This window comes from Hemicordylus capensis, chromosome 1, assembly GCF_027244095.1.
Source record: "Hemicordylus capensis ecotype Gifberg chromosome 1, rHemCap1.1.pri, whole genome shotgun sequence".
Lineage (NCBI taxonomy): Eukaryota > Metazoa > Chordata > Lepidosauria > Squamata > Cordylidae > Hemicordylus > Hemicordylus capensis.
Window position 1 is genome coordinate 416063057 of NC_069657.1, and position 26595 is coordinate 416089651.

The 26595-nt window shown below is 39.7% G+C and overlaps 1 protein-coding gene across 10 annotated transcripts in view; it reads left to right on the forward strand.

Annotated features, from left to right (window-relative positions):
* ESRRG (estrogen related receptor gamma) overlaps positions 1–26595 on the forward strand; it is a 767139-nt gene that overhangs the window by 502525 nt on the left and 238019 nt on the right. The window lies entirely within an intron of this gene.

Below are 26595 nucleotides of genomic sequence, written 5' to 3' on the forward strand. Positions count from 1 at the left end.
TCTGAGAGATCAGTTGACACTACAGAATGCATGCATAATGGTTTGCAAACAGAGAAATGTATTTCAAAGTTGGAAACCACAGCATGGATGTGTTTTTGCTCGGTTTCAAAAGCATCAGCTGTTTTGGTAAATTCTCCTGCTTTTGTGGGGGTCTTGTTTTACTCCCTCTTATTTCACACCTATGTTCTTAAGCAATGTGCTAGTAAAAAAGCACTGGGAGTGGAAGCTCCATTGAGAGGACCTGCACTTTTGGTAGGATTAGAAAAGAATCGCATTTGGTTAGAAAAGGCAAGTGAGCAGCTGGCCATTTATTTAACCAACTCCTGTAGTTTTGTACATAGATCCACCCCAACCCCCCCCACACACACTTCTTGCATACCACTTTCTGCTACACTGATGATAATGTACCTGGAAGGAAAAAGCAGTGCAAGCTGAGGCAGCCAGCGTCAGACAGGGCGGTCTGCCATCTGTCCCACCTGCTGCATTCATGTGTCCATCTGGTTACTGCAATTGCTCATTGCAAGCTTCCACAGAACATTCAGCCTGAAAAGAAGGCAATGTGAATTATTTAGGTACCTCTAGTGTAAATAAAGGGAAATAGAAGGTGGGGGGCTGTTAGGGTGGGTTAAGAGAGGCAGCAAGAGCCTCGCTCCCTCCCGGGTGCTGTGGAATGCCGTAATGCATGAGAGCATTTGATTTGCATATAGATTTAGATATATAGATGATTGTGAAGATTACAAGCCAATGAGTTTTATCTAGATTTAGATAGCTCTCAGCCTGGTTTGCCCATAAAATATAGCCTGTTTTCAGGAGGAGAATCTTTTGGGACTTTGAGCCTAAGTGAAGCTGATGAAATCTAATGCTGAGAGGCATTAATGTAGAAGAAGTAAAATATTTCCCTTTGAAGAGCATTTGGTGCCCTTTGTTAACCAAGAGTTTATAAGTATTCTAATGTATTGGGAACTTTATGCACCATCATGTGCTGTTTTGAGGCAGCCATGGCCACGCTTACTATAAGAGGGAATTCAGTTGGGAGCGTGTATTTTATCTCCTTGTCTAGTGCATTAAAATGTGTATGTTTTGCACCCCAAAAAACTGATTAATAAGCCTCAAATATATGGCACTATCTATCTATGTATATACTTAAGAGTGTGTCTGTGTATACACACACACAGGTATTGGACTTTTTAAGTTGATGAAAGAAAATACCAATGTACTTATTTAGTCAGTTGCAAAACGTAAAAGAGGTAAGTGCAATCTCTTTAGTCTGCTTTTAAATTTCAGCAAGACGCACTGGATGACTTAGTCATCTTTATTTCTCATGCATTATTTTACAAAAGAAAAGCATCTGTTGTGTATATTTGGCGTATTAGCATTATCTGTGATGCTTTTAAAAACACGACTCTTCAATTTTTTAATAGATATGAAACTTTTATTTTAATGCAATTTTTATGACACACAAAATGAGAGAGCCCAGGTGTCACATTTCCGTGAGAGGGAACTATTTTCAATTCCTCAGCAGTCTCCATCCTAGTCTAATTTTATTTGACTTTTCCTGAGCCTAGCAAAAAAGCAGAACTTCATAAAATGAATCTTTGAAAAGGGAGAAGGGCTTGGTATCCCTGTTTGGCCTGGCTTTCTCTGTGGAAGAAAGGGACCCAGCAGCACCTTGAGATCTCACCTGCCGCCTTGCTACTTCTCTAAGATTTGCATGAAATTCAGTCTTCAAAGGGATTTGAGTGGATTGGATTCTTTAAGGTTAGTTGTCAAATCTATTAAGCTCAATTCTCATGCAAAACCCTCTTTGTGTTTCTTTTAAGCCAAGAAGGCTGCAGCTACTATTAGGTCAACATCATGTACTTGCAGTAGAATATATATGATAATAAATCATTTTATTGACATGTGGAACAAACCAATAATCCACTTCGTTTCTTTAAAACTGAAGGATTCTATATTCCTTACATTCTGTGTTGGAATATCTGAGATTGGGTTTATAACACCGAAGCTAGACATTTATTTTCTTCCTTCACTGTGGACATTTGGAAAATAGAATGATATTTCTCTAACTCATTTGTGCAGTGTGTTCCTATGTAGAACACAAGTAGCTTCAAGCCATCTAAACAGAGTGAGTTATATCCGAATGAAACAATGGGAGAAACACTGGTGCATCACCAGTGCCTCTGAAGCATTTCAGATTAATGCTGCATAGGATCTGTGTCGTGTGTGTGTACAAATTCAGCAGCCTTCCATCTCCCATAAGCCTTCTGTCAAAATAAGCCTGATGTCAAAATTTGTCCCTGGTGGCTTTATGCCCTCAAGGACATATTTTTGGATGATGAAAAGTGCTTCCTGAAGGAGGAGAGGTTGTTGAATTTGCTCCCAGCTCTGAGCCAGCAGTGGAGCTGAGTTAGCTGGACTTTTCAAAAGCACCACTTCTTTTCCTTAGTCAAGATGTCCACCAGTGGTTTTATAGTAAGGAGCATCACCTGCTTCTAAATAATATTATTTCTATAGTACCATACAGCACCTGGTGCTTTGTAGTATAACCATTAAATAGATCTCCCTGTCCCAAGGAACTTACAGTCGAAAACATGATGGTCTAAATGACATCTCTGACAGAAGTTAAAGCAAATAATTAAGGTGTAAGAGCCTTCTGAAACAGAGATGTAGCTTAGAACAGAAACAAATGGCAAGTTATCGCAATATGTATTTTTTTAAAAAACTCCCATTCTAAGCAATAAGATCATTACCAGCAAAAAGTATGTTTGAGCTGTGAATGACACTTTAACTTAGATGAAGCACTATTTATAAGCTAAAGCAGTCAGCTAGAATTGTGTTACAGCTAGCTTTTAATTTTGATGTCTGATAGCATTAATGTGTCTATTTAAGGCATTATTTATTAATTATCAGGATAAATAGGATCCATGCCACTACTGAATGTTAGACAAAGTGCTCCATTATCTCCATTCCACACATAAATGACATGCACTTCCCCTCATTTGTTAATATTTGGAAAGATGAGGCAGGGTAGCATTTGTTAGAGAAAGGAAAATAAGTAAAGACTGCTGTCCAGATGTTTTTTACAGTGTTTTTTTTAAGGTGCGTCAGGATATTTTGGTAAGAAGATTGATATGGTTGGCTTTTTGTAGAAGAGGATACAGGAGCTGCCCTTTTGGGGGGCACAAGGAACTTCCTTGCACAACCAGTTCTTTAAAGTACAATACTTAGGTTTAGAACTTAGGCTCTTATATTTATGGAAATTCTAACAAGAACCTTGTGTGTATGTGTGTTTACATGGACACACATGCAAATACTAGCCAATCTTGGCAAATTAAGGTGAGGTTTAATAAAGGTATCATGTAGCTTTTAGTGCTTAGAAGTTAGCCATCTTCAAATGAAGGGACAGAGGAAGAAAGAACAAGAGTGGTGGAGTGAAGTTTGTATTGTTTTAAATTGTATTACCTTGCATGATGCATTTTCTCCAGAGGTCCAGCAAGAGAAATGAGTCATATAGAAGAACTGGTTTGGGATAGCATGGATATTATCTGCTTTGCTCCCTTCCTCATATTTATTTATTTATTTATTTAACATGTTTTTATACCGCCCAAAACGTACGTCTCTGGGTGGTTTATAACAAGAAATATTGCATTTCTAATGCTTCCAAAGTTCCTTGCTTTTCGTAATCGCCAAATACATTTTCAAAAACTAGGTGTGGTCTCACAGCTGGACAAAAATTACGAGTGGTCTCACAGGTGGACAAAATTGTTTCATTTTCTAAACTTTTCACGAAAGTTCAGAAAATGAAACAATTTTGTCCAATTGTGAGACCAGTTAAAATACAAAGATCTGGCAAAGGATGAGAAGGCCAGAAGAAATATGTACCCATAAGCAATTCATACTAATCTAATACAAACAAATCAAGTAGTTTGTTGGTGGAGTTGTACAAGCAAAGTCAGTTGGAGAAATTAAGACTTTGTGGAAATACAGTCCTACTAGTTTAGTGAAGTGTGAGACTCTCCAGGAGGCACACTTCAGCTGTCTTTTCCTGACAGTAGGGAAGCCTTTCCTCAGCAGGCATAAAGTCTGTGCAGTACACTAAGAATCCTGCATGCTTTGGGAATGCTTGAAAAATTGCAGCCTCTGAAGGGCTTTGGAAGATGCACACAATGGCCCCTCTACATCACTTAATCTGTTTCAGACGAGTTCCTCAAAAGATGGGTTAAATCAACGGATTGAGCTGATCCCCCACCCTTTGAGGTAGTATTTTATTTATAGGATCAGACGCCTTGGAAGTGATTAATTTGTCAGGGGAACATCTTCTTACTGTAAATTTGTTGAATGTATAATGAAATTGCCACAATACAAATGGGAAAATGAAGATTTGTTGTTTTGAAAGCCATGTTGTTATAGGTCAGTCTGCCTATATTCTTGCCAAGTTAATATGATTGTTAAAGAAACAAAACCCTCTTCTTCTCTTTCTCCCTATAGACAATGTCATCCCTGTAAGAGGAAAAAAGTGTGGGGAGTAGGCATGGACTGTGTTTGTGGAGGGGTGGGGGAAGGATGTGACAGAAAGTGAGCACTTGTGAGATTTGTCCTTTCTCCAGATTGGACATGAGTGATGCATTTTATTAAATTTCAGCACAGACTGAGTGGATGAGTTTGAAAAACTACAGGTCATTCTGCTATCACACAAGTTAGGAAGGAAAGCCTCACAGGTGACCATGAAGGGCTAGTAATAATGCCTAAAGAAGACTTTTCCACTTGCGTCTCTAGGTTCATTTTCCTTTCAGTTTCAGATGTTCTAATTATATTTTTCTAAGTGTCTGTTTAAAATGTGGGGCTGTTACTTTAATAATACAGAGATGCTCTGTGTAAGGGAATCTGTGCCTGTCATAGGGTTTGAGAGTGTAACGAGGGGAAACAGCATTAGTGAAGGCACTGTGCTACTCATTTTATAGCACTGCCTGTCCATCTGTCCACTGGAATGATCCACTTATCATGCTTCTAGGTTTTTCTCTTTCAACTTTAAGAATTATGAAAGAAAAATTCCAATTTTTCCTGTCCCTTTGTGACAGGTAGACTGAAGATTGTGGCCATTTGGATTAAAAACATATCCATCACCACCAGCTGACAGGTTATTATTATGTCTCCTTTGAATATATGAATTTCATCCGCTATGTATTGGCAGTCCAAAGAATGCCAACTTTTTATATAAATAATTATCTTGCCAGTGATGTACTGCATACTGTTGTCATATTTTTTCACTTTTACAGCATTCTTGGTCTTATCACCTATAATACAAATCTTAAACTTTCATATTTAATAAAAACCTTTAGACTAGTAATCCCTACGTAATGCAGAGTCAACCAAGGAGCCAGCGTGGTGTAGTGGTTAGAATGCTGGATTAGGACCGGGGAGACCTGAGTTCAAACCCTCATTCAGCCATGATACTAGCTGGGTGACTCTGGGCCAGTCACTTCTCTCTCAGCCTAACCTACTTCACCGGATTGTTGTGAGGAGAAATTTAAGTAAGTAGTACACCGCTCTGGAGGAAGAGTGGAATATAAATGTAAAATAAATAAATAATAATAATAAACCAATCGCACATCATCCTTTGGGTATCATTTAGTTGTTTTCCTGTGACAGATGTTTGTAAGACATCCCAGTTTAGGTTTGATGGCATATTTGATACAGCCAGTAGAATAAGAGGTCAATCATATTTATCATCCGATTCTGACCTTGATGTGCATCTCTCTGTTAAGTGAGCTTCCAAATTGGGATTCAGGGCAAATGGTGTTACCAGAGTTAGTTGATTTTATGATCTAGGTTTTCTGGGGTGTATGTGAAAAGTAAGATGTATCCAACTATTCAAGAAGGATTCATCTTATATCTGCAGTTGGGCACAATCCACTGGGAAATTCTCTGCCACAAGTACTGTTGACATGAATGGCAAGTTTGGATCTGCATTAGAGCATGACTGTGTCATTTCAGTGGTGCTTGCACAGATTAATTTAATGGGAATTGCACCCGATTGTGCAATGAATGGAATGTGCTCTTTTAAAAATTATTTCCACTAACAAAATTTGTGATAATAGCTGGTTTCATACACTTGCTCCACTACCAGTTTTCTTTCACTTGAAAGTATATTTCCAGTTTCTAAATATAACATCATATTCTGGCCTTAATTTGTGAGAATTTAGGGGTTCTCTCTCTCACTGCTCATAATAAAGACCACCTCATCTAGGTGAGCATGTTAAATACTGCAAGTGGTAAATGAACTAATAAATTCATTTATTTGGAGAAGACAAATATGAGGAAGAAGTCTCATATCATAAGAAGAATAGAATTATCCTGAGATTCTATATTAACTTATCCTATTAATTATCTTGCTTTATTCATGCAGACACTAAAGAAGTGAAAGCCATTTATGGCAGTTCCTTTCTGACCTTTGCTCTGAGAATCCGAAGGCAAAGCTCTAGCATATAAGACCAATAACACAAATAGCTTTGAATTACACATACGTAATAATATGTGAACAATGTGTAACTGTGAAAAGCTAAAGGTTTTATGTTTTTCTGTGCTCTGTCAGCACACTTGTTAAAATCAAAGAAAGGATTAAAAGGTTTAAACATTTTCTCTTTTATAAACTCTATACTCCATATCAGTCAGTATATATCCTAATCATATATCCACCAATATGTATCACAATATATATAGACTATTCATTTTTTGAACAGAAACATTTGGATATTTAGATGGCCAAACAAATGGGAATCATATTGGTATTAGCATGTATGCATATATTTGTAGAAGAAGTTCATGATGAGTATACCAAGATATGGAAATTTGTTTTCTTTATCAGTAATTGAAGATATCAGTTATCTCAAGAGCATAGGCACTGGCTCTCAGTTTTGAATATTTGCCCTGCTGTATTTTTGTATGACCACTGCAACGTTCCTGTAGTGCTGATGTATTGCTATGGTTTCTTGTATAGTTACTAGCACAGTAACCAGCAACATAAGATTATAAGAACTTAGTTTCATGATCACACCAAGGTGCATTAAGTCCCCAAACTGGCCAACCAGATGCTGGACATGAAGGAAACAACCCCCACAATGTTGTTTGTCTCCCAGCATCTGATATGAAGAGGTAAGCATGAATTTTTCATTTAGCTATCATGGGTAAAAGCAGTTGCTATGTCTATCCTCAATGAAGTTTTTGTTATATATATATTTTGTTATATTTTATATTATAGTGTGTGTATGTGTGTGTGTGTGTGTGTGTGTGTATATATATATATATATATATATATATATATATATATATATATATATATATATAAACCCTATCTAGTAGCCACAATTCTTATGGAACTATGTTGAATCAAAAGATGCTCTTCCACATGCAAAAGGTGTCTGCCATTCACAGAATGCCCACTTTAGAACTTTTGCTAGAATGTTGCATGAGAAAAGCAAAACTAAATGCAGAGAGGTTCTTACACTGGCACAAGAGCTTGTGTATAATCTCTTTCACAAACAGAATAATGAAATGCCATGGGACTTGCCTATTATAGAACTGCATGAACTTTTGTGGACCCTCTTGCACACACATTTGCGGAACTACTAGGAACAATTTCCCTTCTCCTCTTTAGATTCGACCCAAGGTAAACTATATATTGTTTGAAGAAGTACTTTATTTTGGTGTGCTAAGTTTAGTTCCACCATACCAAGCAGCTGTTTGCTGCTGCTGCTGCTGTTGTTGCTGCTGCTGCTACAGGAAGTCTGAGGATTGGACTGTTTTTTATAGGGATCTGCAGTTAATGATTGGGTTATCTTACTGCTCATATACGATCCTGTTAGAATTCAGTGGTTCTCAACGTGTGGGTCCCCAGATGTTGCTGAACTACAACTCCCAGCATCCCTAGCCCCATTGGCCTTTGGTTGGGAATTGTGGGAGTTGTAGTTCAGCAACATTTGGGGACCCACACGTTGAGAACCACTGTGTTAGATGATTGTACACATGGCCGCTAGCATTCATCAGTAATGTATAAAATCATCCGTCTAGCCCCTCTGAACAGGTGTGTGTGTGTGTGTGTGTGTGTGTGTGTGTGTGTGTGTGTGTGTGCGCGCGGGGGGAGGTCAAAATCTGCATCTGTCTTGGAAGAGTTGTCCTCTTGTATTGGCATCCAGTCTCTTCAATCCAGTCTTGGGCATTTGAACAGTGGAAATCTGGATGAGACTTGTTTTGCACTAGGTTGTATGATATCTCAATGGAAACAAACTCTGTTTTTCTCATTCTGTATACTAAGCAATACAAGTGAGGATGAAGTCCGACAGTAAGACCAGTGAGAAGAACTTCCTTAGATCCAATGTACTTATTTATTAGGCCTTTTTACCATCTTTCTTGCAACCTTTTTGTGTTTGCACATAATCTCTTATAGATTTGAATTTCTTCCTTCTCAGTTTAGTGTACACACATTGCTGTTTATTTTCCAGGCTGCATTTTTTCTTGGTGTTTTCTCTCACTCATTTCTTTGTTGCTTTTTTTCTTTTGAAATAATAAACCTTTGGGCTATTCACAGCTATGCATTGCTCACACATTACTCTGTGTGTTGGCTAAAACTGTTTATGCCACTGGCTGTTTTTGTTTTGTTTTGTTTTTGGGGGGTGAGCTACAGACAAAAAGGACAGATTACATTTCTTCAACTACTGCAGAAAATATAAAATAGCTTTTCCATTTAAAACAATGAAGTCGTATTGTTCTGCAGTGCTTTAGTAAAAGGAGCTCTAGTAGGAATTTCTGGCTGAAAAGCTATATTGAGATAATCAGAAAGTCTATTCTCAAGGGCCCAAAGTATACAATTTGGATCCTGCTGAAGTCAATCAGGAAATTCTTACTGAAGTGACTAGAAGCATGGGCAGACACCTTTAAGCATATTAATTAATTGGGCTGGAGCATCAGCATCTTAGATCTTGAAACTAGATAGTTGAGGTACAAAACGGGTGGGCTGAACTGTCTTGCATGATCAGCTCTTTTTTTTAGAATCACCTGGTCCACCAGTGTATGTTGCACCCCCAGATCCCAATGAAGACAGTACGTGCTTAATTGGAGTAAAATAGGGCCACTTTATTAATGTACAGTGGAATAAGACTTGCAACGAGGTACCTAACTAACCAGACTAGTAAGGGGCATCCCACACCAGGGCGAAGGACCAGATACTGATTTGGTCAGGTGCCATGTCCTGACCTCCTCTCACTACGAGGCTTTACCCCTCGAGGGGAGATGGCCTGGCCCAACACCAACTCAAGCTGCCAAAGCTCTGAGTTAGTGAGAGATCATTCAGCGATCCTCCCTGCTGCCCAGCTGAGAAGCGACTGCTTTGAATGGAGACGGCCGGGTCCATTCGGCCCGCCTCCTTTCCCCAATTGGCCAGTTCCAGCCACGTGGAGGGGGAGCAATGATGGTAGCCATCATGCCTGCTTCAAGTGACAGGGGCACAACCTCGCCCCCATCTGATTGCGCAGGCGCGGCAGCTTACAGAGCAAAAGCGCCTCAATCAGAATTTCTTAAGAGTTAAGGTATAACTACTCTCTGTGTTCAGTGTTCCTGAAGTATGCACACTTATCTAACAACTTTTTCTCAGTCAGACCAGTCCATCATTCTTTGCAAGCATCTGAGCCACCAGCAGATGACAGCTCATCAGAAATGAACCACTGGACATTGTTACACCTTCCTCGGCTATAAAATATCAATCCTCATGCATAAAACTTGGTTTAATGTGTGGTTTCTTTGATATCATGACTCATACATAGTCAGCATTTAATGATAACAATTTAGGAATGCAAATATATCATTAGAATACAAGAATGATGGAACCAGTGTTTACTCCAACTGACCAGTGGGGTGTGTGTTTTACGGGTCAGACATCAGCTCTGAAAGGTGTTTTTGCTTGGGTTTTTAATATCCAAGGAGCAGCCAATTATATATTTCCCCTCAATATTCCCTTAACACACACACACACACACACACACACACACACACACACACACACACCATCCCCGAAATGATCCTGGGAGGGTGGGCCCATAGGAAATAGGCTGCTTCTAAGGTAATATGGCACAAGCTTCATGTATAAAAACCAGTGTGGACTATGAAGCTTGATGTGATAGTGCAGATCTGGTATAATGTGCTTTCAGTGACTTGCCTTAACAGGACATTTTGCATCAGCTGCAGCCAATAAAACAGCTTCTGATCATTGCCTCACATAGTTAACATGGCACAAGTCAAGGCTCTAAAGACAGGTTTGTTGGCCGCTTCGTCTAAATTGGCAGGAAAGGATTTCAGTCTGATTGTTCATGTACAGCAAGTTGTCATGCAGGATTAGGCTCCTGGTTGAGGATTTGGAAGGGTTTTTTGATGGGTATGCTGAAGGATAATATGAAGATATAGCCCAAGAAAACCCAGTGGTCCAGAAAAGAAGGCTGAAGGAACCAGACAAATGACTGTAGAGAACTGTCAGGATAGGGACCAAGGGCTATACAAGTACAGGGTTTGTCAAGAAACAACTGGATAAGATCCAGACAGTATTATTACTTAGTCCAAGATTGGCAGGTACCATGTAACTGGACATCTTTCAGGGCTTTAAGAAGGATTTGGATAACTTCCTGGAGGAGATGTCTATCAACAGCTACTAGTCGGACGGCTATAGGCCACCTCCAGCCTCAAAGGCAGGATGCCTCTGAGTACCAGTTGCAGAGGAGTAACAGCGGGAGAGAGGGCATGCCCTCACTTCCTGCCTATGGCTTCCAGCGGCATCTGGTGGGCCACTGTTCGAAACAGGATGCTGGACTAGATGGGCCTTGGGCCTGATCCTGCAGGGCTGTTCTTATGTTCTTATGACATCTACAATGGGTGGATTCAAACTGCAGACTTCCCAGATGCTGGGCTGTAGCCCTGATTCATAAGCCATTGTGTCTCTGTGGAAAACTATGGGCATAAATAGCTTTACAGGCTCTTTGCCTTGATGTACTGCTCCCTGCTGTGAATATTGTCCCTTGCTCAGATTCCACTCTGTGGCAAGGCCCTGTTTCTTCCTGCTTTGCTCTCTGGTCCTGCAGACCTTTTCCTGGTCCCTCATTCTCTCTCCAGTTTTGCTACCAACTTCATTCCCTGTAGCTGCCTTTCTGGAATTAAACTCAACTTGTCTCTCTGATTTACAATGTTGACATCTCTCTATCAAACACTTTGACCAAGCTAATATTGAAAAAGGCCTGGCTCTGACCTACAGAGATCCATTTCCTTCCCCTTTTCTTTTAGGAGACCCTCACTGTGCAGGCCATTACCTACACATCATTCTGCCCCATAACACTGTCCCTTAACATTATCATGAAAGTACAGTAAATAAAGACTCATGAAAGTGCAGTAAATAAAGGGAAGAATCAACAAATACTTCCACAATGGTCAGCTATGGAGGAAGGCTAGAGGACCAGTTCATGACTGCTGGAGCAGCTGGGGAGATGAGCAAAATATTGCAATTTGCAACTTTGGTGTTAGAACTGGTACTTAATTTTTTAGCCCACATACTATTACTTAGCACTGGGATTCCCAACTTTGGATGACCAGGTATTATTGGACTACAATTCCCATCATCCCCATCCCACGGGAATGTTGGGAATTGAAGTTCAAGAACATTGGGTACCCAAGATTGGGAGTCTCTGTGGGTGATGGTGGTGTAGAATCATATACATATATATCTTGTAATTTTGCTCAAATGGAAATTTAAACAGCAACAACACATAACCCAGAAAACAAAACCATTGTCTCTCTCATGCTATCTTGGTTGAGTTTACTTCTTTAACTTTGAAGGAAACCACCCCCACCCCCCACCTTGTCTAATATTATACCCTCAACTCATTTTGGTTCCCTTAACAAAAATACAATTTCAGGCTTTCTGTATGAGACCATGACAAAGTGATTTTATAGCTAGTACTGAAAGTTACTAAACTTGACAACAATTGTATTTTATGACAACCTCTGCTTTCATGTCCCCAGCCTACTTTCCTATCATTATTTTTATTCCTTTTTGGTTTCTTTCTTCCTTCCTTCCCTCCCCCCTTTCCAAATGGGAGAAATTCCATATCAGCATTGGCTGGAAACAAATCCCTTTACCAGGAGTGCATTTTAATGGAGAGCATGCTTCACTTAAGTCACCAGAACTTTAACTGAATAATATTCAATTTCTTACTAGCCCAGAACCAAAGCTTTTCATTGAGAGCCATGTTCATAAGGGTAGTGGAAGAATTAGTATTACAGAACTAAATCAGATTAGGGGGGGAATATGAATTAGATTTGGTAACAGATGGTGCAGTGGAAATTAAAGGTGCTTTGCGAATGGAAGCGACAGCAGCTTGCCTCTTTTTCTCTCTGTCTTTCTCTTTCATGCACTTGATAGACGGGTATAAATCACAACAATCCCGTCTTGACAGCCAATTTTGAGAATTTGATCTGGTTAAAGACATGGCTTTCCCGCTCCACTCACTGAAACCGACTTCTATTTTATTTTTATACAGCACCTTGTCATATTTAGGAAAGCAGGATCACCTGTCTCCCTTTAATGAAATTTTCTTTAATTACAGTTATAGCTCTTTAGTGTTAATTACTTTTTCCATTCAGCCTGAATTCTTAGTCTCTCTCATAGGAGGCTCTCCCCACCACACACACACACGCTATCATTTTTCTAAAGATGCTTTTCATTGTTAGAAGTTGTTGTCAGATCCATTCTAATTAGTTCTTAATTATCAAAATCATTTATTGTGTAAGGAGAAAGACTCTCAGACATTGTTAAAGTTACAGTGTAAAGCTCTAGCATTTACAAAGAAGCCTTCAAAAGGAATACTCATTTTTGCCAGATCTGAGAAAAGCTGAATAATTGCCCAAATTATCAGATTTGTAATGTCAATCCCACACTTTGTTTTTTTCAGGGATCAGGATGTAATTCCAGCCAATCTATTTGTTTATGTAAATAGGTATCTACCACCACACACCCAGGAAGGAGGATTTCAAATTCAGCACTCTGGTGTGTTTAATATAATTCATGTATTGCATTTAATATGGCAAGTTTTGCATTTGGCTAAAATGGACTGCATTCATTTTTGGTGAATGGCAGTCTTCCCCAGGAGAGAGAGGGAGAGAGAAAGAGAGAGAGATGAAAATGAGAGGGTGGGTGGGGTGGAATCCTCTTTTCAAGAAGTGAAGACAAGATCCTTAGAGCTGGCAACTAACAGTTGGTGGAAATAAAGCTGCCTACTGGCAGTCAAATCAAATGTGGTAACAACTCACCGACTCCCTGCTGCTTGCTGACAGCATGGTGTAACACACTGGGACAAACATTCACTTAAACACTGATTGCAGGAAACCATCATTTCACAACTTGCCAAGCGCTTTTTTTGAGAGTGGGGAGACGGGGCATAGGGAATGGGGGTGAAACTGGGATCAGCTGGGAGGGAAATTCTGTTTATCTGGCTACTTTCTCTTCTGTCTAAACTTTTTCTTTGTAGATGCTACAGTCATTCGCTCTTTCTGGACTGCTTTTTATATTGAGCTAGACAAATTATCTTTTACTATGGCATTCTCTATAAAAGGTTACTGAAGGTATTGTATAGTGTTTATATTTATATTATTTATATTTGCCTGCTTTTGGACACACCCAGATTATCTTTCTAAGAAGAATAGTGGAAATTGTTAAAGCAAATCGTTGAAATAGTCAGTTGCAATTGAATAGTTCAGTAAACATATTGTAACCATTTCAAAAAAGATAATAAAAGGACAAATAATTGAAACTCTGAGTCTGTTTGGAGAGTCCTGGTTATATCCCCCCCCCCCTCTTATTGCTCCTTTTTATTCCTTTTGAAAATGACAGAAAAATAGGCAGTCATGATCTATAGCACCAGATTTGTGACTGGCACAAGTAACTGCTTTTGATGTTGTAATCACTTCAATATAATCCTTATGTGAAAAGCCTGTTACGTCCTGGAACAAATCTTTCGTTATTTTTATAGTATATTTATTTTGTTTTCTTGACTGAAACAGTGCTGACTTCCTTTCTGCTATTTCAGTCAGTTTAAAAAAAAATAGAATGAAGCTTTGATTAGAAGATCTCTTATCCTTTTTGCTCCGTGTGTGTGAGAGAGTGAATTTTTGTGCATGCAGGAGGGAGAGATGGGTGACAGGAGGCACAGACTGAACTGGGCTGAAAACAGGCTACAACTTTATTGCTTGCAGCTTACGTGGATTTGACGTGAAGGGGCAGAGTTGCTGACAGCTCAACTGTCGTCAATGCAAAATGTTGACTGAGTTACTAGGTAAATCAGGAGTGCCCTAAGAGATCAAGTAACATAAACTGTACATTTTGCCATAGCCCCAACATCAGGAGTGCCATAGCCCCAGCATCCGCCCTTGTGGACTGATCTGTGTATTTAAATCTCAATGCCCCTTGAGGGGCGGATCCCTTCTTCTGCTTATCTCCCTCCCTTGCCAAACTTGATGGTCCTTGGGGATGAGGCTGTCGCTCAATAGTAAAGCATTGACTTTGCATGCAGAAGTCCCAGATTTGGTCCTTGCATCTCCAGGTAGGGCTAGGAAAGGCTCTTGCCTGAAACTCTGGAGACCCACTGCCAGTCAATGTAGACAATACTGAGCTCGCTGGACCGATGGTCTGACTCAGATAAAGCAGTTTCCAATGTTTCTGTGTTTGTCTGGTATCCAGGCCCAGTTGTGACCTTAAGAACAGTAACCAACATTGGGTTGTATCCCACATGTGCCTTCTGGGAACGGAAAGCAGTTTTATTTGAACAAGAGGAGGGTGCTTTCCACTGATCTCTCCCTTCCTCTTTCTGCAGAGCCCCCACTGTGTGCCATGCCACCTGTTCAGAAGGGTACCTCAATTCCCAGGAGCAGATGTTCAGAGGGCTGAGGGAAGGGACCATTGGCAAAAATAACCCTTTGCTTGCATAGGTTGTTAACCTCCCAGAGATGAAAGTTTGGGGCGGTGTACAAATTTGACAGATAGGTAGATGAATAGATAAATACAAGCGACTTTTGCTCACACAACAACTAAGACATAACCCATAATCACTTGACCTGACCAGCCTGTGTACAGAAAGCCTCCCCCCCCCACACACCTTCAGTGATTCTACTCATTGGAAGTCAAGGGTAATGTAGTGGAGGCAATCAAAGCAAAGGGGCAATGTTGGTGGGAGAAGGCAATATAAACAGAAAACTGGACCTCTGAAGTAGAATAGTTTCTACCCCAGTTTGTTCTGATGGTTCTACCAGCTAGCCTGTAGCTGACTGCCTAGGAGAGCAAAGTCTTCAGTGGGTGATGGATAGCAACAAGCCCATGGTTAACCTGTTGCATGCCAAACCACCCACTAAGGTTTTCTCACTTTAATTTATAAGAACGAGTCCCAGTTTCTGTTTACCCGTGTTGCTGGGAGCAGTGCAGATAGTCCCCGCATTGCTGGGAGCAGCTCCAGCAGCACTGGTTAATTGGGCACGTGCATGGCTTGCATGCTGCCCAGTCTCAGAGTAGTCGTCTGGGGGAAGGTAGGCCGAACTCTACCTTCACCCCTGCCCGCCCTGCACAGTCATGTGAATAGCCCCTATAGTTTGTTTGATGCCCTTGAAACTTGAATTCAATGTTATTTGAATTCAAGGCCCTTAACAGTTTAGGTCCAGGGTACTTAAGAGAGCGCCTTCTCCGTTGTGAACCCTGTCACCTATTTAGATCATCTAGAGAGGTCCGGTTATGGTTGCCGCTAACTCGTTTGGTGGCAACTCGGGACTGGGCCTTCTCTGTGACTGCCCCAGGGCTTTGGAACATGCTCCCTGCTGAAATAAAAGCATCTCCTTCTTTGTTTGCTTTTAGGAGGACCTTGAAGACGTACCTGTTTTCCCAGGCTTTTAACTTAAATTTGAATTTGTGTTTTTATCTATTGTGATTTTAATCTGTTTTTATGAATTTTAAATGTTTTGTTTTATATGTTTTAATCTGTACACTGCCTAGAGATTTCTATACTAGGAGGTATAGAAATGCTATAAATAAATAAATTAGTAGGAAAGGCCTGCAAAAATCCCAGATGCCTGGTCACCTGGGTGCCTGTTCAGAATAATGCACAACTAGCTCCTAGGTACTGGAAATATTTCACCTAGCACTGACTTATTCAATCTTCCCATGACATTTTTACATGTAACAAACAAGGGAATAATCCCCATGACTGAACAATGCAGTACTGAAACAGAATTAGTAAAAATATATGTTGTAACTCATATTTAAGTTAATATTGATCTATAATTTTTGAGTGAAAAAGTTAAAAATGTCTTTCATGAAAAGGTATGTATATATACCTTGGAATGGAGACTTAGTGGCTCTTTCTGTTTGTGCAAATGATTTTCACCAATCCCCCCTTACCCTGCAGCCTTCTCACTCCATACCATTCTTTTCCAAAGAGCCCCCAAGCAATTGGGAGCAGATTTTTTTTAGTAGCACGGATGCAGGAGCAGGGAGGAAGCTTACTTTCACACGTCCTCCCTGGATGCAGCCTACAGTGTGCGTGTATGTATGCACACCCTGAATAGTGACCACACTATAGTTTTCTGTGAATTTCTGACACTGTGACAGGATTTTCAGTTCACTGTCATCTGCTTCTTCTATTGGTTCTGCTCTTTGAATGTTTGATAACTGAATTATCTGATTGGACTTTATTGATCCATATTTATTTTGAAAGGCTAGTGAATTATAGTTATGAGTTAAATTTTTCCTTCTGCAAAAGTAAACCGCCCAGAGACGTAAGTTTTGGGTGGTATAAAAATATGAAAAATAAATGAATATGTTTACTGCTAAGGAGGCCTCTTTGCACCACACTATTCATACAATAGTGTATGAATAGTGTATGAATTGTGTAATGTTAAGTTTGTCTGTTTAGATATACATGTGTGGTTTTCACTTTTATATATAACATATATAACACAGAGAGGTTGTTCACACAACCAGGAGGGGTGGGTGGGAGCGGACGGGCAGGAGGAAAGGCCGGTTGCTTGCCTTCCCCCGCTCAGACGAGTGCTTCACTGTTGCTGGGAGTGTGGACTGCGCTTCCAGACAATCCACGCTGTGTGGTGCAGCGTGGAGCTCCAGAGGCCAGGACTGAGGCCTCAGGATATCCCTCAATGTACCACGCAGCATGTGTAATGTATTGGGGGATCTTTCCAGTAGATGGACACTCTAGGCGCCCATCTCTGTGTCTGCTGGGGCTGAATGTAGCCACAGTGAACTCATGATCCCAGAGCCTGGATTAAGGGCTCACTTGAGCCCTTAACCCTGGCTTAAGAGCCAGATTTAAGAGCTGGGCTAGGCAGTGCCACCCCGTGATTGGGCCCGATTGTGGTGGTTCTCACATGCAACCTAACCAAGGCTGGTCTTCCCTAGCCTGGGTTAGGGTGTGTGTGAGAACAGTATCTCAAGTGTTGGGCAGAGCTTTGGTTTTCTTTTACAAATTTTCTTCATCTTTGACGATTGTATTTGAATAACACTATTGTTCTGACATGCAAGACAGGCAGAACCGTGTTCTATTTGTGGCATTTCCCCTCTCAAAGACTTGAGGTCATGTAATCTCTATCTAATTTTTTATTTGGTTTTGTTTTTCTGTTGAAACATGATTTGTGTGTATAACAGCATTTAGCTTCTGCTGCCTACACTGCTGCTTATTTTTACCTTGTAAGCAAAATCTAGGCCTGGTGTCATGGCCTCTAAAGATCCATCAGCTCTGTCTGCTGCAGAGACGGTGCATGTCTAAGGACACATTTAATTAAAGCTGCATTAGTGCATATATACAGACTTGTTAAAACACTTAGTTTGTCTCAATAATATTGATTAAATAGCAGTAGTTTGTTTAATCCAAGTGTATTTTTTCAATTATTACATTACTTAAAAGTCATCAGGGTAATGGTGATTATCAGTGAAATATCATGTTAGTTATAGAGTAATGCCATAAGAATTGATTTGGACTTGGCAGGAAAGGAAAGCACATATGTTTCTATCTCTGTCATATAATGCCAAAGCCCGATTTAGATAATTAGGACAAGAGGGTTCTGTGTAATCTTAATTCATATAAAATGTTTGTATTTTATAGGCTTATAGGTTGCTCTGTACTACCTAAATAGCCATTATATCAACGAACACCTCAGCCAGTTAATTATGCAAAATATCCCATATGCAGTTACATAGTATTATTATGCATTTAACAGTTTATTGATTTGCTAGTTGCCTACATATAATATTTAGAGCTATAAACAAGAAATGCTTGCCCTGAATTGGAATGGGCCCAAGGAAATTAACTGAAGATAAATTAAGCCAGTGTACATAGCATCCGATTTAATCCTTATATGCTGCAATCATTGTAACCCCGAATTTGCAAAATATTGTGATGTCACAGAGCTGTTGAATTCTTTTTCTGTTACGTGAAAGGTAGATTCTCCTGTGTTTTATCTGAGGTGGTATAGACTGCAAGTGGGAGCTAATATTTCATATCTGCCAACATATCCCTATATCCCCATTCACCTGAATGGGAAAATAGGAACATATTGTCAGGTTTGCTCTTTAACTTTTCATTTGGGAAGTAGTTTGTTTCAGAATGTCTCCAAAATGAAGTTAATTTGGTGGTGGTGGTTTTTTGTTTTTTTAAAAGACCCTTCTTTTAAAAAAAACCCTTGTTTTTACCATGTACCTTTTTCATGTGGCATGTCTTAGTTATGCAGCACTCCAGCTTTGGCAAAGAGGACTTCTAGAAAGATCAAAAGTAAAATATGTAAAAAATAATGAAAGCACTTGTGAATTAAATCAGAAAAAAACATGGCATATTTTTATCCATAAATCTCTCATTAATCTGTGCACAATTATTTAACACAGCCCTGATGCAATTAAATATACTTTTGAGTGTATATTTCTTCCATTTACTGTATGTGGATAAGGATTAGTTATGATTATTTTGTTACTGATGGGCTTAACCAGGCACCCCTTTAAGATATTTCTTATTAAAAGGGGGGGGATCCTTTCTATTCCTTTCCCAACTAAGCCAGTGCACCTTAATGCAATGATGATATGTTAGACGCAGCAGTTGTCAAAGCACCGTATTACAGTGATGCCATAATGACACCCTGTCTCTGTAAAGTAGTCATGTTTTCTCAAATCACACGTTGCACCGTTGATTTCTGACATGACACTTCATTCAGTCGCTTTCCTTTTCTTCGGCATTGCCATTCTCTGACAATAGCAGCTGGTGCCCATTTTCCCACTAAGTGATTCACATTTTGCCACTTTGCTAGAGTGCAATTAGCTGAAGCAGAAAAAAGTGCTCATTGTAGAATAGCTCAGCTGAGCTTGTAACTTGGCTCTGTAACCAGAACTGGTGAGCAAGTGTCTTGAAGTGACTTGGGTCTCAGTGCAGGGAAAGCACCACTTTGGTTTCCTTCCACACAAAATACTTTCATAGTCAAAGAAACCATAAAACCATCTATAAGTAATTGCTGGCTCTTGCTTCATAGTCTTCCATTGTGTTGGCCATGGTATAGGTAGCGAAATGTTCTGTAAAGGAAAATGTAGGTATTTGAGGGAAATAAAATATGTTTGCTTTTGGACACCAAGCATGAATAAAAAGATGGGTTCTAGTCCTCCCTCACAATTTCTCTTTGGTCTTTCCCCCTCTACAGTAAAAATTAAGATTGTAAACTTGGGGCTACAGATCTGACTCTTTTGCTTATGAAACTCTGTAAACATTGGCACCTAATCTGCCTACCTTCCTTTCACTATTCCTACAACTAGACTAAGTTTGGTCCAAATTGGCCAGGCAGTTCACAAGTTAGGCCACTTGTACATCAAACGTTCATGCATCAGCCATCTTGTATTGGAGTGGATGACATCATCACAAACTAGAATTTGAGGTGTCCCTATGTGTCCCTACAACTGTACCAAATTTGGTCCAAATTGGTTCCCACTTTTACCTCAAATGTTCACGTGTCCACCATCTGGAATCAGGATGGGTGACATCATTACACACTCCGCCCTTGAGCCATCCCTATGTATCACTAGACCTGTAGCAAATTTAGTCGAAATCATTTTGGTGGTTAACAAGTTAGCCCACTTGTGCCTCAAATGTTCATGTGTCTGCCATCTTGGATCGGGGTGGATGACATAATAACAAGCTACACCATTGTGTCATCTGTATGTGGTCATACAGCTGTAGCAAATTTGGTTCAAATTAAGTGGTTCACAAGTTAGTCCACTTGCTCCTCAAACATTTCTGTGTCCACCATCTTGAATTGGAATGGACATTATAGCAAACTGTGCATTTGAGGTGCCCATATGTGTCCCTACAACTGTACCGGATTTGGTTCATTTTGACCCAGGCATTGCAAAGTTGATAGTGGGGGGACAAATGGACACACACACACACACACACACACACACACACACTGCTGGGTGATCTCATAAGCCTACTGAAAAGTAGGCTTAAAATAGCCTTATCTGTAATTTAATTCCAATCCTAAACACATGCATCTGGAAATAATTTGAATTCAGTTTAATGCAGCTTAACTTTCAAGTGGGGTTCTATGGACTGTGCTTTTTCCAAAATGAAAAGATTCTGCCCAGGGATTTTAAAGACTTCAGCTTAAGTGCATATGTGTAAATCAGTGACAACAGCAAAAACTCTGATGTGCAGGTTCTGGGATTTAGAATCAGTGGAGGACATTCAGAGTAATACTGTGTGTTCTAAGGGGAGAAGTAATTTTTGCTGATCTTCCCTTCCCTTCCCCTTGAAGCCCACTGTGCCTCCTCAAGGGTCATGTGACCTCAGGGATATATGTTCAGGAGTTACAGAGGGCATCAAAGGGAAGGGAAGATCAGTAAAAATGGCCCCTTTTCTGTAGCATGTGTTGCATTGATCTGGATGTTAGCCACTAACTTTCCATTATAGATGGCACAAAATAATACCTTCAACCCAATCCTATGTGTGTTCATAGAATTACATAATTTCAGTGGAAGTTATTGCCATATAATGAGTTAAGAGTAAGGATGTTAGCCAGCTTATTTAATATTCTTAATATTCCATGATAAGTTTAAATAAATGGGATTCTGCATCTGTTGAGCGCTGTTGTTGCCTTGGGCAGCTCAAAAACAACAATTGGGCACCTTCAAAATAAAAATATAAAAAGGAGTGTAAAATGTAAAAAAAAAAAAAGTAGTAAAATACTCTTGGAGTATTTTTGGTTTTGATTTTCTAATCCCGAACTGAAGCCTTTTCTGGAGAAGTCCAGCAATAATTATCTATGCTCTGGTCACCTCCACATTATATTCTTATAGGTCACTCTACATGCAGCTGCCCTGTAAGGCATTCAGAAACTTCAGCTGATACAAATACAGCAGTACCAGGCTTTTAGGAAGGACTGCTAACTGGGAGAATATCACCAAATTTTGTATGATTTGGTTACCTATTTGTTTCAATTTAAGCTACTGGTTACCTTTAAAGTTCTAAAGGACCATCTTAATCCATATGTGCCAATCTGCATGCTCAGATCGTAATCTGAGGCCCTGCCCTAGGTGCACCTGCAATCCACTAGAAACAGGGCCTTTTCAGTGGTGTCATCAGTCCTTTGGAATGCGTTCCTCAAAGAAGTCTGATCAGCTTCTGAAATCTTTCAGATATTTTGTTAAGCCCTGGTTTTCCTGTTGTGCTTTTGGAGGAGACTGGTGTAGTAGGTTGTTAATTTAGATTTAAGTTGGGGCAGGTGGTATTTGCTTGTAACTTATTTATTTAACAAATTTGTTTAACAAATTTATATACCACCCAAAACTTATGTCTCTGGGTGGTTTACAATTTAAAAATAAAAACTTAGGTTGGTTGATTGCATGTTGTAGTGTTACGTATTTTTGTTTATCAAAATATTGTGAGCTACTCTGGGGTTACCAAATAGGAAGGAGAGCATAGAATTTTTTGAAAATTTAATTAAGTACATAAAAATAATGCCCAGTGACCTCTAAACATTGCTGTCAAACTGACCCATTAACTTTTTTTTAGCAGCTTTTCTTAAGAAATTTGAAAAATGGTCATGCCATGCAAAGAAAAAAAAGGAAAGAAAATAAAAGAACTGCAGCCCTAAACCATGCCCTGTGATGCATGATAAAAGGAATTCTGAAACTTGGGGGAGTTTGTGATAGGGTATGGGATGCTGGTGTTCAAAGAAAAAGGGGGGCTCCTTTACTGGGTGCGCTAGCCTAAAGTAACCCTTTGGATCCAAAGATGCTCATGCAGGGGTGTGTGTGTATGTGTGTGTGTGTGTTCATGTGTGTGTTCATGTGCATGCAGGCACACACAAACACACACACCACTGTCTCTGTGTGTAAGCAGAGGGCCCTTGCTGACTTTCTCATCGATCATTTTCTCATCAGCCCTTCTCACCTTATGGAGTGACACACTGAATATTTATTTATTTATTTATTTAGATTCATGTCACCCTACTCCCATAGGACTCAGGGCAGCTTACAAGCAATAACATATAAAGCAACACAGTTCTATAAAAATACAACATACATAACATCATAACCACAACCCATACAGTACTCATTACAAGACATAATAACCATGGATTACCAGATCACTCTATGACCAGCTATCTCAGCGATCAAACACCCGATGGAACATTTCCGTCTTGCATGCCTTACGGAAAGCCAACAAATCATGGAGAGCTCTGATATTATCCGGGAGACCATTCCACAGAGCCAGGGCCACCACTGAGAAGGCCCTGTCTCTCGTTTAACATCCCTAGGGCCGGGGATCACCAAGGTATTACTTGTGGCCAATCTCAGGATCTGGCGAGGGACATATTGAACAAGGCGGTCCTGGAGGTATGGAGGGCCCATATTATGTAGGGCTTTAAATGTTAAAGTTAATATCTTAAACCTAACCCGGGACTCAACCGGCAACCAGTGCAGTTGAACGAGCAAAGATGTCACATGTGTTCGCCAAGGCGCCTTGACTTCTAGCCATTTCTTTGAATAATTTGGATACTTTGTTTTGCATATGCTCCTAAAAACCAGACAGTGTATTGCCTTAACATAAGCATACTTAACGCAGCAATAATGTATTGCCTTAACATAAGCATACATAGCTAGTATCGTTGATGTATGTGGCTACTCTCATAATATTTTACATATGTATTTAAACTTTAATGTATTGGTTGCTTAAAACCCTTAAAGGAACTTACAATAAAACAACAGTGTCCCAGCACGTAAAAACAGTTCACTAAAAGAATACAGATACTACAAATGCAAGAATGTTAGCAGCTGTCCATCTCATTTAAAACAAATAAAATCCTGCATCTCAGATGCCTTGGTGAATGGAATAAAGAGATCTTCACAAATGTTCTAAGAGTCACAGTGGAAGGAATGCTGGTAAAGTTTCCCATGAGGGAATTCCATTGTATGGGTATCACCACTGAAAATGCTCAGTTTTTGGCAGATGCTAATTTTACCTCAAAAACTTTGGCACCACAATTATTATTATTATTATTACACCATTAGTGTGCATAGCACATCATACAGAATGATAAGATAAGATAAGTCCCGAATGCTTATCAGCTTGATTCATAAGGAGCACTTTATAGTAATCATGATGAAAGCTTACCAAAATATGCACACCAGCGACCAGGTTCATTGCCTCCAGAAAAAGGTGCAGCTGCTCTAATAGCTGAAGCTGACAAAAGGCAGTCCTTGACCACATCAGACACCAGAAAGTCCTGAAGTAACACTGGGTTCTGAGAACTCCAGAAATCAGGAGGACCCCTCATCTGAAACAGACCTTAAATCACTCAGAAAACCTATCCTGAACAAAACTGAGTAGATGCAATAGACTTTTGTTGTCTTCACTGGATCTAAATAGGCCTTCAAATGTGTTCTATAGCATGTTTCTCCTTTGTATTAAGTTGTGTGAGCCCAGCGATTATTGGGAATCTCAAATTGGCACTGTGCCAAACCAACATGAAGTTGGGATTGTCAAGGGAACTTAAGCTCTAAGATCAGTTTTGGTTCAGTTTGGCACAGTGCTAATCTTTGGCTTGGTGCCAGTCATTTGTAGTAGTGGCTGGGTTCACACAACACACTCCATAGGAGCATATGTGCCTTGGGAATCTCAGATTCCGATTAAACTAATATGAGATTGATTCTGTGAACTTGCCCAATGGACTTATACTGCGCGGGAGATGGCGATGGTAAATCCCTCCTGTATTCTACCAGACAACCACAGGGCTCTGTGGTCACCAGGAGTCGACACCGGCTCGACAGCACACTTTACCTCTACCCTAAACCACAGCCTGACATGAAAAGATATTTGGAACTAGAAAAGATATTTGAAATAAGGGAGTTTCTCATGAGAAACCCAAGAGACCATGACCTCTAATAGCACAGTCAGCTAATTTCAATAGGTAGCTTCATCCTTGCCTAGCACCTGCTTATGCCTATCTTCTTGGAACGTAACACCTTTCTGATTATTAGTTTTACATACAGTAAATGGAGTGTTACCCATTTTCAGACATCTTTGCTTGAGGCTGTACTTCTGTTGTGGAGGTAACACATTTTCCCAGCAAAGGACGTGCTATATTTTACACCTGTGAATTCCAATCCAAATTTGTAATGGACAGCCTAAAACACCAAAATACACCTAAATATTTGAGAGAGGAAAAAGCTGCTCCTGTTGCATGGGCAAATCTTGCAGCATAAATGTCAACACAGTACAGAAAAATGCATTAACTGAATAGACCCACAAACACTGCTGCTGCAAATATTGTAAAATCTAAAAAAACATTTACTTATGCTGTTTGGTCTAATTAATAAATGTTCATTTATTGAAACCTTTTTAGGAATTTTATTGATGTGGTAGAACTAATATTGGCTGGACGTTATTGAATACATCCACCTTTTAGCAGCAACTTTATAAAGCATGAAGCAATTTAGAAGTGTGTATATATGGCTCAAAACATATGGCAGGTCATACAACAGATTTTATTTTTGATACAGAATAAGGTAGGGGGTGATATGTAGGCATGGAAGCCTGTTGAGAGTCATTTGTCATGGACAGATCACTACCTAGTTAAGATTTGACTTACAGTATTCTTTAAGACCATAGTCTAGTGGACAAGTTAGTATGGCCAACTCCTGCAGATAAATGGATCCAAATGGATCTTGGACCTGGCAGAGCTGTGACAGATGTGTCAGCTACTCTATTGAAGCCCGATGAGATACCTCCTAGACATCCACCCATGTTAGTCAAGCTATTTCCAACTTTACTAGGGAGTTATGAACATTGGGCAAGTTCACACAATCAATCTCATATTAGTTTAATTGGAATTTGAGATTCCCGAGGCACATATACTCCTGTGGAGTGTGTTGTGTGAACTCAGCCATTACTACGAATTATTAGGACTACAGACAACCTTTTGATATCTCTGAAGTATCAGTATCTAGTCCTAGCTGGACTTACCAGTGGGGATTTGAACCGGCAACCTCTGGCTTGCTAGTCCAGTCATTTCCCTGTTGTGATATTACAGTAGGTGGCTGGTTTAGGGTACCTTACATACTAAGTACAGAATGTCAGGTGTAATCAGTTTCAAGTACCTTAGGCATAGAAACCTGCAGAAGTTCAAGGTGGCACCCCCACATTCAAATTTGTGTCAGTGGATGAACTTTAACTCATTTACCTATTTTTTGAGGGAGAAAAAGATGCAACTTCCAAACCAGTTTGCTCTGCAGATATGCATGAGGTGCTTCCCCAGTTCTGTGTGTATGCATCGCGACCTGAAAATGTGCACCTTTCAGACTACAACATAGGATTGGTTGTTATCTGGAAGTTCAATTAGACTTGTATAAAAATAATAATAAAGAGGAAAACAACCTCGCCATGGTTTTAAAATAAATATCGCGCCCTTATATATGACACACATTATTTCTCACTGTAAATGTTAACTACATTTTAGATTTTTATTAATCTGCTGTGACCTGAAGGGGAAAAAAACCCCTGTATTAACAGCACAATGTGGAATTGGACTTTGAATGCAGATAAAGCCATCATCTTGAGAATAGCTCTTTCTGACAAAAAGGTGTTCTTTTGAAATAAAGTCCTATTCACTACATTCCTCTTAGAGTTAATGTGAATTTTAGTGCCTCTAATTTTAGATTGAAGTGAGGTCTAGAATAAAAATCACCAGCTGCCAATTGAATTTATAGATAGTTGTGAATATTTCAGGTTTGCATAAAAGAGCTGTAGAAAATCAGGTACAGAGAGGAGGACAGAATTAAGCTTGAACTATGGGTTTTTGGTATATGGTAATGGTTTCTCTCAGAAGTCTTCAGTGTAATGAGCTAAGCAGTAATTAGGAAGCAACTACACTATTACAGAGGTCTGTTTTAGGCATTATTCCAAATCCAAATGCTTAACACGGTATCTTGATAGTAACTCAGTTTGCTGTGGTGGAAGGTGGTTCTCTAGCTTT